General features: G+C 37.5%; 1 long non-coding RNA gene across 2 annotated transcripts in view; it reads left to right on the top strand.

Moving 5' to 3' along the window:
- The first annotated feature begins 1,821 nt into the window (after positions 1-1,821).
- LOC139073610 (uncharacterized) overlaps positions 1,822-13,026 on the top strand; it is a 53,062-nt gene continuing 41,857 nt past the window's right edge. Inside the window, exon 1 of one of the 2 annotated variants that reach the window (XR_011522522.1) lies at positions 1,822-2,076. This is a non-coding gene — a long non-coding RNA (uncharacterized lncRNA). The remainder of the gene's footprint in view (positions 2,077-13,026) is intronic. The other variant, XR_011522521.1, reaches the window with a different exon arrangement.

Genomic DNA, 13,026 nt, shown 5'->3' with positions numbered 1-13,026 from the left:
TACTATTTTTCCCAAAATGTTGTTATAAAAATTTTCAAACATACAAAAAATTGAAAAAATTATTTGCAGTGAACACCTGTAAACCCATCACCTAGATTCTACTATCAGTATTTTACTACTATAGTTTCATTGTATATACATCCATCTAACAAAACCTCAAAATCAATAGCCCTCTCCATTTATTTATTTTTAACAGCTTTGTTGACATATAATTTACAGAAGATAAAATTCCTGGGCTCTAAGTGTAGTATGATAGATTTCAGTAAATTTGTACAATTGTGCAACCATCATTACAATCTGGTTTTATGATACTTCCACCGCCCCAGAAAGTTTTCTGATTCTTGCATAAATTCTAAAAAAAATAAATATGTCTTGAACAAACAGCATCTAGAACAATAATTCTTTTCTAAGCATTATCATCTAGTCAGTTGCTTCCAATCCGTAGTGGGCTGAGGATCTGTGTAATAAATTATGTTATAGTTATGTCTAATGATAGAGATGTTCAGATTCTCAGTGACTACAGTACACAAAATTCAGTGCGGATATTGACATCCAATTAATAGTCTTAAAGAAAGAAATGTTTCTTTTGTTCCTTTTTTGTTTCTCAGGTGTATTCTTAGCAAAGTGACTGGAAAAGAAATTTCTTGTAAAGTGAGATGTTGCCATATTTGTTTCATGAATTTGAATCCTGCTGTTCTCCAAGCCACCAAATACTGTGTTGAACATACAATCAATTCTCAATAAATATTAGATAATGGAAAGGAAACATCCTCTCTCATAGTTGTAATTTTAGTTCTTTTAAATTGAAAGGAATATAAGAAATATGTTTTTTATCACTGCAGACACTCCATCAAGCCAGTAGGCCAAGCACAATGGCTATCAATAAAGAATCACTTGAGTGATAATATGGATATTTATCTTAGGTTATACACACATTTATGTATTATAGGATATCTGTTAACTTAAAAATGATACACACTTTTGGATATATTGCATCCACTGTACTCAATTTAATATAAATAATTTTTTGGAAAACAGTTGCTTTTGACATGTCAAAGGGCAGATGTGAAGATTTATTTGGACTATTGAGAATGTCTGCCATGCCCTTCAAGTTCCAGGAGTTCAAATAGGAAATGCACTTAGGCATGCGGCTCTGCTCATTAAGGCCACAGTGTTGGTTGTTGTTTGTGAGGTACCAATGAGTGGACAGATAAACCTGAACAAGAAACACTGAAGACACCGTTTGCAAAAGGCTCTTACTTTTTTAAATTGTGAAATGCAGAAAGTGATTACAAATACCAGAAAAAGAATATATGTAATTTGTCCCAGGTTATAGTACTGAATTTCTTTCACATGCCCACTTAAAAAGCATATAATTTTTGGATGTAGCCGAAAGTAAAGCCACATTTATTTTTCTTAAATATAAATTTCTCTTTAACTCTAGGTACTTATAACTAAAGCTTACTTTTAAGGCTAGTTTTATTGGATTTTTTAAAAAATGTTGTGCTGCTGAGAGAAAATCAAACTATTTTCCATGTAACATGACCTAAGAATATATTTTATCTGTGTCATAGATTTATGACAATAATTAATGGCAGCTTGACCTTCATGAGCAATAATACAAACGCATTTTCTTTTCTTTTCTTTCTTTTTTTTTTTTGAGGAAGATTAGCCCTGAGCTAACTACTGCCAGTCCTCCTCTTTTTTCCTGAGGAAGACTGGCCCTGAGCTACCATCTGTGCCCATCTTCCTCTACTTTATATGTGGGACGCCTACCACAGCATGGCGTGCCATGTGCTGCCATGTCCGTACCTGGGATTCGAACTGGCCAGGCTTCCAAGAAGTGGAACGTGCGCGGTTAACCGCTGCGCCACAGGGTCGGCCCCACAAACGCACTTTCTATTCTTTTCTCCTGGACTTTATTTGTGGTGAGACCTTGGCCTCACTAGCTCCTCATCTTTCCCATCAGGCACAGAAAGCAGCAAAGCTACCACAGCGCTGTCACCATGTCCTTGTGTGATTTCTTAGCTGTGATTCAGAACGGTGATTTAAAAGTAAAATAACTGGCTGGAAAAGGTAAATAGGTAGCAATTCTTCATCAAAACATTGCATTTTAACAAGGATGATGATATTTTGCAGAAAGTGTAGATTGTTAACTGAATTTTGATAATATATTTCTTTGTAATCATGATCTTTAAACTCTAATGCTGTTGAATTTGAGGTTACTATGAAGTTTATATCATCTGGGTTTGAAATAGTGTAAAATTTATGTAGGTTCATAAATTCTGTACACATTTTTTTTTCTGACCAACAGTCAGTTATCTTCCAAATTGGAAAAATAAATTACCTAATGATATTTACAGAAGAAAATTGTGAATAATATTAAAACGTTTTTCAGCAGGTTTTTAGCCAGGATGAGCACTTTAGTAACAGCTGTGTTGTGGCTGCATTGGGGAAAACACTGCAGTCAGTGACTATCGGTTAGTGTGTGTCTGTGACGGTGCAGGACTGTAACCAACAGGATTAAGCACTTGAAACGTTATATTTCCATTTGGGAAATACCTGCTCTTCAAAGGCATGTTATGAAGTAGGAATCCCAGAAGCAAGCAGATTCAGTTAATAAATTTTTAAATATGCATTTTCAGTGCACTTTACACTTTGTGTGTCCACAGGCCTGATAAATTATGTAAACAAAAATACTGCACCGCTTCTTAGGAAAAATTATTTTCCAAAACTAGAAATTTGAGGGTTTAATGACATGATTGTCAACTTTAGACAAGTAAATTATAATTTATTGAAAAATTACTATTAAAAATTTGAAGTAGCAGCATTTAAAACCTCCTGTGCTATCATAAATTTTGATTGTGTATTACAGCTGTCATCTTTCCCTTCACATGTGGAAATTTATCGAGTGTCTGTTGTGTGAAAGGAATTGTTCTCAGTCCTGTGGAACAGGACCTGATCTTTTATGTGAAAATTTCTTTGGCTTTGTCATTTCACATAGATTTCTTTTTCTAATAGACACCTCAGATTTTTTCATGATAATTTTCTCTGTTTCTATTATTCCATAGACTTGGTTCTGACTTCTAGTTGCTTCTCAAAAAGATTTAGATTCTTGTTTTATAATGATACTCTTCAGATTCGTGAGCCATGTCCAATATCTATGTTTTGGATATGGCTTATATTCCCTCATGTTTTCATCTTTAATTTTATTGTCTTACCTTTTAAAAAAATTCTTAGGTAATCTTGCATAAAATATAAATTTTATTTTTCTCCATTATGCATATTATGAAATATGAATAATTAACTCAAATGTTTCTTCTTTCAAGAATATTCTGAAACTTTATATCTCAAAACAATTTTCTAAAGTTTTTAATAGCCTAGCTGTACAAGTGTATGTTTTTCTATGAAAGGATTGAAGTCATTGGTTAATAAATTCCATTGATCAAAAGTAAAATTAATGAAATATTTCTGAACTATTTTTTACAAGTAAAAGCATGCATTGATATTTTGCATTTATTTATTTTTTGTACAGGAAAAACTTAAAATGCAGTAAGCAAAATGTTAAATCAAATTTAGAAATTGCTGACACAGGTATCTCTTTCAATCAATGAATGGCAGATTACCAAAGGGCATTAAATGGCATGTTGCATTGGATTATTTTTGTGCGTAATTATTAAATTTGTAGCTAACCTTTGGGTTGAAACATTAGCATTTTGTCTATATACCTCTTACTTTGAAGTGTGAATAGTGTAGATCAGGGCAATTAACTGTGATGTGTAGCATTTATTGTGTTTTGTTTTGTTCAGTGTGTACCAGAACAACATTTAATACTTCTCTTCCCTCTTCTAAGAGCACCATTGATGGATGTCTAATTATATTAGTTAGATGTAAATTAGATATGCATTTTTATTGTCTTATTTTATTGAGGATGAGGGCACGGGGCAGAGAGTGGGGCAGAGTTACATGGTCATGAGCTAGACAATTGTACATAGAGTATTTCCATCTATAATTGTTTCCTTACATAGTCCCAAACCCCATTTATTTAAACAGTACCCACTATCTATTACTGAATAAATTCCAATGTGAAAATTAGGAAAGATTGAATTCCGTATCTCTGTCACAACCTGGGCCACTGGTTCACTCAACCCCTGGGATCCTGTGAGTCCCCAGGGCCTTCCCTCTCCTCTGCTCCCTCTCTCTCACTAAAGTTTTAATAAAAACTTTGGGAGTCCCTTCTAATAGCCATGAAGGAACCTAGCCACACGTGTTGCAGCCCTCAGGCAATCTTTGCCAACAGGGCCATGCAGCAGGCCTGCTACCAGAGTTCTTGGAGCCGGTTTTCCCTCAGGAGTTCATGGAGTTAACAACTCTTATCCCCTCATTCAAATTTTGACCAGGATTCAGGACCTAAATTAGAGATTGTAACATCAGCAATTGCCATATTCTATCGACACTTCTTGCTTTTCTCTTGAGGTTGCATTTTTTTTTTCCTCCTTTGGACACACCATGCAATCCACACATTTGAAGGCTGACAGACATTGCAGCCTACTGCCCTTCTTGCTGTTCCTCAGACAAGCTGCCTTAGGGAATTAATAAAATTACAAATATCGCTTCAAAATGTAGTTTATTTTACATAAAATATACAAAATGAATTGAAGATAATGAGAATTATGGGACAACTAGGGGTTCCCATTAAAGAGCAGCTTCTCCCATCTTGCCACCAAAGAAACTTCAATTTCCTGAAGTTTCTGAGCAGTGGCAGCTTGGGGACAGAAACACCTCTGAAAGTTTCTTGTCTAGTTTTCATCATCTTGTTAGCAGCATTTTTCTAATAGTGGCTCCACTCAGATTAGCCAGTAGCTGTTAGATTAGATTAGACACACACTATAGACACTGTTACATGAGCCAAACTCGCTCCCGCTTCATGGCCTTTGTTCTCGCTGTTTTCCTCTGCCTGCCTTCTTTCTATGCCAAGATATTTATAAAGGCTGGCTTCTCATCTTCCAGCTCTTAGTTCAATGCGCAGTCCCTCCACTGGGCCTTCCCTATGCATCCTAGAGTACCCTCCATCCCTTCTCAGTCTCTGTTCCAAAACTCTATTTTCTTTTTAAAAATTTAGCACTTTTTACAACCTGAATTATCTTATTTATGTTTATGTTCATTGCCAGTTTATCACCACCAGAATGGAAACTTCTTTAGGGCAGAAAGTGTGTCTGCCTTGTCAGATTCTCTGCTAAATTTTTAGATGTTCAATAAATAGTTCTTGAATCACTGAAATAAAATTGCAATGAAACTATGGAGTTACCAAAATGCATATTCTGTTGAAAATAAACATCACAATTAAAACTATTTTGGGTCCATTTTATGTATGTCTACAGCACATTTTCCATTATTGCAGTACTGTTCATATTGAATTTAGTTGTTTCCAGATTTGTCATGCTCCTCAGAATGATATGGCTTTGCCTCAAGTGTGGCACCCTGTCACAGTCCTAGAAACAAAGAGGAGCTCAGTCTGTTGAATTATTGAGTGGGTAGATGAATGCATTTAGTATTTATGAATAAGTGCTGCAATTTAGTTATTGATTTTTTAAATAACTGTGTCATATTTGCAAAAATAATCATTAAAAGTCCTGGATTGAATACAGAAGATCTACAAGTAAATTTTTAAAGTGTCTCAAAACCTTGTTACTTAATACCTAGTGCCAGATTTATGTCTGTGTGTCTTCAATTTCTGTGAAAGGATTCATAAAATGAATGAAAATACTAGGGATTGGTTAATAATTCCACAGCCAAATTAATCGCTGACCTCCTATCATCTAGTTAAGGAAGTGATCCAGGATCTTCAGGAGCCTTATCGACTCCAGATTCCCTCCACCAACGCATCATTCTTGCATGCAAATATGCTGCATCTTCATCAGGTCTAACTTTTTTCTTCTTGTCTCTTTACATTTACTTTCTTTACACTCTTTCGGATAATTCTGTAGGTAGAAAATTATTTTTTCTTAATTTTGAAGTTTAACAGTATACGTCTCCAGTTTTCTTTGTTAGGAATAGAACTGTAAATAAGCTGTCTTTTCTCCACAAAGGTCTTCACGTAAGTGCTTTTTGAGCTGTTAGATGAAAGATTATCTTTTTCTTAAATGGCAAATGCAGTGCTAAGGACACTGGAGGTAGGAACATGTCATTTCTAAAAGGTTTTTGAACATACACTTCCAAGATTAGGATGTTTCCTCATCAAATTCACCTTCAGACATGTGAGAAAGCAGAAGCTGAGAGTAAACTGCAGGAGGATTTCTACTGGTGAATCATGCTGCCGCCACCAGGCTGAGCTCTTCCAGAATGCTCTGTATGCAATAGCATCACACTGGAGAACCTGGAAGCTGCAGAAGAACAGATTGGCTGGGTAAAAAATGGTAGTTTTAAACAGATAATAAGTGGCTGTTAAAAGAAATCAATTTTCATGAATGAGCTAAAAGAGGCGACTATGGAAACAAATAATTATAATGGCAACTCTAATCAGCTGCTTCCAGCAGGTCATTAAAATAATTATGTTACCATATTATGACTGCCAGAGAAAGTCAAAGGCTGCAGATGGAAATGAACTTTACTGACTTTTGAAAGATGTCTGGATGTCGTGTGACTTTTGAAAGAATTTCTTTCTTCCTTTCTTTCCTTTCTTCCTTTCCTTTTCTTTCTTTCTTTCACTTTTTTTAAAAAAATTGGGAGCAAAATGAGGCTGTGGAGAAGCAAGAAATCCAAACCAGGGAAATGAGTCAAAGCTATTTTACTGGGCTTGAAGTAACACCTCAGATTAGATGTAGTTACACTGTGAAATCCTGAATAACACATTATAACTAATGGGTAGTTATTATTGATTATTTCTGAATTTTTCTGTGATAATGAAATTCAATAAATATACCTTTTTATGTTCCCAGTAGTGCAATCTCTAATTTCATTGTGCTCAGAGGTGAATCTTCTCTAATTGTAGTGTTTCACGGGACTGTGACAGGAGCTTTTTCATGACAGAAAATGTGTAGGTGACATTTCATGTTTGTCTGGCTTAATAATTATTTTTGGTAAATGAAATATGGACATTTTATGCCAACAAATCAGCTTTGAATACTTAAGGTTTTCCTTTTTTTTCTCCCCAACAGGCTAAAGAAGTTATTGACTATTTTTTCTAGAACTCTTTGTTTTATTCATCCGTTAATTCATCCGTCAATGCATCTATCCCTCCGTTCAACCATCCATCCATCTATTCACCATTTACTGAGTTTGACAAAGACTCTTTCCTTGAACAAACTTTAGTTATGTTCTTCTGAAATGACGTCTTCACTTGACTAGACCTTGACCTTGACCTCTGTCCTATCTCCAGCCTGGCTAGCCCAGTTTTAGCAAAGAAACCTGCTAAGTCAGGTTAGCAAGAATCATCCCCCCCTTGCTATCTGATCAGGTTCTTTATCCCCCACCTTTGATACCTAAGTCCTTGGCCTGCTTTTAGCAAGAATTCTTTTAGGTCAGTTTAGGAAGAATCTCCCTACCTTAGTAATTTTCCATCCATTTTACTCCCTCTTCCTGTTACTTGGCTATAAATCCCCCTTGCACTTGTATTTGGAGGTGAACCAGATCTTTCTCCTCTATTGCAATACCCCTATTGCAATAGTCCTGAATAAAGTCTTCCTTATCATTTTAACATGTGTCAGAATAAACTTTTCTTGAACAGTATGGTGCCCATAACTTGGACAGAGTCAGATTCATCACTGGGCTCCTGGACTTCTCATGCAGGATCCCAGTGTGCACCTTTCAAGCCTTTGTCTTCACTCCTGACTGGTCGATCAGGGATCCATTGGTGAATTCAGCTTCTGATCTAATCTAGGGCTCTGGATGATAGTCCACTGAAGCAGGATAAGGACAGATGCTGATTCTTAAGATTCTGACTACTCTCTCTGAGGCCAAGTTAGAGTCCCATGCTTCTTTGGTTAAAAGGTAACTATTTGAGCAGGAATCTTCCTTGATGAAAGCCTTCCTTGCTCTTTTTGAGTGGGGAGTTACTTGCTGAGGCCTGAGCAGAAAATTCCTGGTTCTCTTATGAGGCCTCTCTGTTTGTAAGACACAAAGCCTGGGTTAGAGTCCCCAGCTACTTTGTTTGTGAGATACGGTTAGTTAAAAACATGGAAGCTTCTCAGTGAACTGAAGCTTTCCTTCTCAAACCCCTGGACCACATGCTTACCACTGTTACACTAACTGTCCACTTCCTTTCTTGTTGGCATGATGTTACTAAGGATAATTTGGAACTTCACTGGCTTATTTAAGAAACTTAAGCTCTCCCCAAACTGACTCATCTAAGACCCCTCCCTTCCCATCGCCTCCATTCCTCCTTCTTCCTTTTACTATCTTCAATCTTCCCTTTAGTTCCCTTGAATACTTGAATACATTACCCTTCAAATCTTTACCTCCCTCATCCCTCCATCCACCCCTGTCAGAAATTTCCTTTCCCGCTCCAGCCCCTCAGTTCCCTACAGTCACTTGAACTTTAGGTTCCTGCCCCCATCTTGGGATCTCAATGGACTCAGGGACCCCCTGAAAGTAACTAGATATCAGAACAAATGAAAATCTTAAAAGTTTCTTCCACGAATAAAGTTTTATTGAATTTTATCACAAAAGTTAACAATACATATATATTCACTACAACTATTTATTGGACTGTATGCTTAAAATTTGCGCACTTTTTTTTTTTCAGAAAATAGCAAATATCCCATGTTTCAGGAAATATTCTATAGACTTTTTAGCTGACATATTAGCATTTCTTGAAGAATGATTTAATTCAAGAAGAAACTACTGAGTTCCCTTTTTAGAGTGTGAGGAACAGCTGCCTCTGCCAACTGGAGTTGGTTCAGATAATCTGGCTGGCAGATGTCCTGCTTCCTTGGCCTCATGCCACCTAAAGCTGCTGAGTGCATTGAAGAATATGGCCTTCCCAAAGAGAGGTATGTCTTCTGGGTATATCACATTTACAGATGGATTAAAACCTTTATTTGAACAATAAGACAGGAGAGGTTCAAGACGGCAATGCAGGTGGACTCTGAACTCACCTCCTCCCACAGTCACAACCAATTTACAACTACTTTGGAAACAATTACCCCTGAGAAAGAACTGAAAACTGGACAAAAGAACCACCACAACAAGGGACAGTCCTGACTGAAGTGGAAGAGGTAGAAATTCATTCCTGGAAAGAAGAAAAGCCACCTTCACAAGCTACAGTGCATCATGGCCAGCGGAGAGCAATACTAAGGTACACAGACTTCCCTGGAGGAGGAGGGGACCTGAGTGGGGGAGCATTACTGCTATAAGCATCCTTTGGACTCAGCAAAATTAAGATAAGTCTCATAATATCTGGCTTTCCTGGCTGCTAACAGCAATGGGGGATACCCCCAGAAAAGCTATTGGACATATGGGGGGGGGGAAAAGATGACTCTTAAAGGGTGCATGCACAAATTCACTCATTTTGGAAAGCAATCTAAAATCACCAGAAAGGTGCACAGTTTTTTGATGAAAATACTCACCAGATAAGCTCTGGGTGCATCTTGGTGAAAGGTAAGACCTCTCCAGGGACTGAGGCATTGGCAGCAGCCATTATTGTGACCTAGTATAGACATGTTGACACAGACACTGGCAGACACCACTAGAGTTCTCCCCCTGGCCTTTTAGCCTAGGGTCTGACCCACCCATTAGAGCACCGATTTAATCCAGCTCAGCCAGGGCAGGCAGCCTGCCCTAGGGACTGGCCCCACCAAACAGCAAGCCCTCAGGAAACTTGTGGGCCTGCATAGGCTGGGTGCCTGGATCCTCTGCAGCTCGGTAAGTAGGTCTGCCTCTGTGGGGCAGGGTGTGAAGAGGAGTAGATGGAGCATGTGGGGCATTGTCAGAGTGTGGTGCCACTGCAGTGGTGTGACTGGGTCAGCTACAGGGGGTCAGGACACATGCACAGGGCAGGATTGTGTTGACAATGTGTGTGGCCCTGTGGGCGGTGGGACTTTTCAGCTGCATAAGCTCTGTGCTTCTTCAACCACATAGGAGATTGGCCCAAACTTCCAAGCCTGAACAAATTGGATGCTCCCGTGCCTGGGGCCAGCTCCACTCAGCTGCAATCCTGACAGAGCTGACAACAGCCTTGCAGGCTAGAGGCCCACAGTAATTTTTAGCCCCTGAGCTACAACCAGCCATGCTGGGGGCCTACTCACTTAACAGAAAAACTGCAAGAGGAATGTGCTACTATACTCTGCAGCCACAAGAGCTGGGGATCCCCATGCTTGATAAAGTGACTGAAGGGTCCATAGCAGCCACACACAGCTGAGAATTATGACTAGCCAGCTAGGGGGATGGCCTAACTTCTGTGGTTACCTGCAGCAAGAGCAACCCTGCCACAACAGAAGGACACAAATAACCTACACAGGGGTCACTCCTGGTTTGGAACTAGTGACAAGTGGGAAGCATACAGCTGGACCTCATAAGGCATCTTTTACATAAGGTCACCTCTCCAAGACCAGAAGATGTAGCTGACCCACCTAACACATAGATATTAGAACAGAGAAAGAAGTAAAATGAGGAAGAAATGGAATACAATCCAAGTAAGGGAACAGGACAAAACCCAAGAAAAAGAACTAAATGAAACAGAAATAAACAATGTACCTGACAAAGAGTTCAAACAAAAAGTTGTAAGGATGCTCACTGATCTTGAGAGAAGAATGGCTGAACTCAGAATATCAACAAAGAATTGGAAAATATCAACAAAGAATCAATCAGAAATGAAGAGTACAATATTGGAAATGAAAAATTCACTAGAGGGACTTAATAGCAGAGTAGATGGTGCAGAAGAACGGGTCAGCCAGCTGGATGAAAGTCTAGAGGAAATCACCCAAGCTGAGAAGATAAAAGAAAAAAGAATTTTAAAAGAATGAGAATAGTCTATGGGAACTCTAGGACAATGTCAAGTGCACTAACATTTGTATTATAAGTGTCCCAGAAGGAGAAGAGAGAGACAAAGGGGCAGATAATCTATTTGAAGAAATAAGACCTGGAAACTTTCCTGACCTAAGGTTGGAAACAGACATCCAGGTATAAGAAGCACAGACAGCACCAAATGAAATAAACCCAAAGAGGCCTACATCAAGATACATCATAATTAAAATGTCAAAAATTAAAGATAAAGAGAGAATCCTAAAAGTTGCAACAGAAAGGCAACAAATAACATACAAAGGAAACCCCATAAGGCTATCAGCTGACTTCTCAACAGAACTCTTATAGGCCAGAGGGGAGTAGCACGATATATTTAAAGTGCTGAATGAAAAAACATACAGCCAAGAATACTCTACCTGGAAGTTTATCATTCAGAATGGGAGGATAGATAAAGAGTTTCCCACACAAGCAAAAATTAAAGGAGTTTATCACCAAGAAATCAGTTTTTCAGGAAACACTAAAGGGACTTATTTAAGTGGGAAAGAGAATACCACAAACAGGAATAAGAAAATTATCAAAAAAAAAAAAAAGGCACTAAAATCACTGGTAAAGGCAAAAATACAGTAAAGGCAAGAAGATGAACCACCTATGAAGATAATTTGGAGGTCGAAAGACAAAAGTACCAAAATTGCCTATTTCAATAAGAGGGTAATGAATATGCACACACACACACACAAAAGAGGTTAGATATGATATCAAAAACATAAAATGTTGGAGGAGGGGAATAAAAGAGTAGAGCTTTTAGAAAGAGGTCAAGCTAAAGAGACCATCAAACAAATATAGACTGCTACAGATGTAGGTTATTATATATGAACCTCATGGCAATCACAAAACAGAAACCTATAATAAATACATAAAAAATTAAGAGAATAGAACCCAAACATAAAGGCTAAAGAAAATCATGAAACCACAAGGAAAGAGAAGAAGAAAGGGACAGAAAAGAACTACTAAAACATCCAGAAAAAAGTAACAAAATGGCAATAAGTACATACTTATCAATAGCTACTTTAAATGTCAATGGACTAAATGCTCCAATCAAAATGGGTAAGGTGACTGATTGGATTAAAAAACAAAACCCATATATATGCTGCATACAAGACTCACACTTCAGACCTAAAGACACTCACAAGCTGAAGGTGAAGGGATAGAAGAAGATACTCCGTGAAAATGGCCCATCACATATTAGGCCACAAAACAAGTCTCAATAAATTTAAGAAGATTGAAATAAAACTGAGCATCTTTTCTGACCACAGACGTATGAAACTAGAAATCAACTATAGGAAGAAAATCAGAAAAGCTGCAGTTGTGTAGAGATTAAACAAAATGCTACTGAGCAATGATTGGGTGAATGGAGAACTCAAAGGAGAAATCAAAAAATACCTGGAAACAAATGAAAATGAAAATAGGACATGCCAAAATGTATGGGATACAGCACAACTGGTTCTAAGAGGAAACCATATAACAATACAGGCCCACCTCAACAACCGAGAAAAATCTCCAATAAACAAGCTAACAGTGCATCTAAAGTACCTGGAAAAACAAGAACAAACAAAGCCCAAAATCAGTAGAAGGAGGAAAATAATAAAAATCAGAGCAGAAATACATGATATAGAGACTATAAGAAAAATAGAAAAAAATCAATGAAACCAAGAGCTGGTTCTTTGAAAGGTAAGCAAAACTGACAAACTTTTAGCTAAACTCACCCAGAAAAAAGAGAGAAAGGTCAAATAAATAAAATCAGAAATGAAAGAGAAGAAATTACAATGCACACCTCAGAAGTGCAAAAGGTTATAAGAGAATACAATGAAAAACTATATGCCAACAAATTGCATAATCTAGAGGAAATGGATACATTCTTAGAATCATACAACCTTTCAAAACTGAATCAAGAAGTAGAGAATTTGAATAGATCAAACACCAGTAGGGAGATAAAAACAGTAATCAAAACCTCCCAACAAATAAGAGTTGTAGGACCAGATGGCTTCCTTGATGAATTCTACCAAACAT

The sequence above is a fragment of the Equus przewalskii genome, chromosome 9 (assembly GCF_037783145.1).
Source record: "Equus przewalskii isolate Varuska chromosome 9, EquPr2, whole genome shotgun sequence".
Lineage (NCBI taxonomy): Eukaryota > Metazoa > Chordata > Mammalia > Perissodactyla > Equidae > Equus > Equus przewalskii.
Note: the sequence above shows the minus strand (reverse complement) of the source record. Positions and strands in the feature narration are given on the sequence as shown.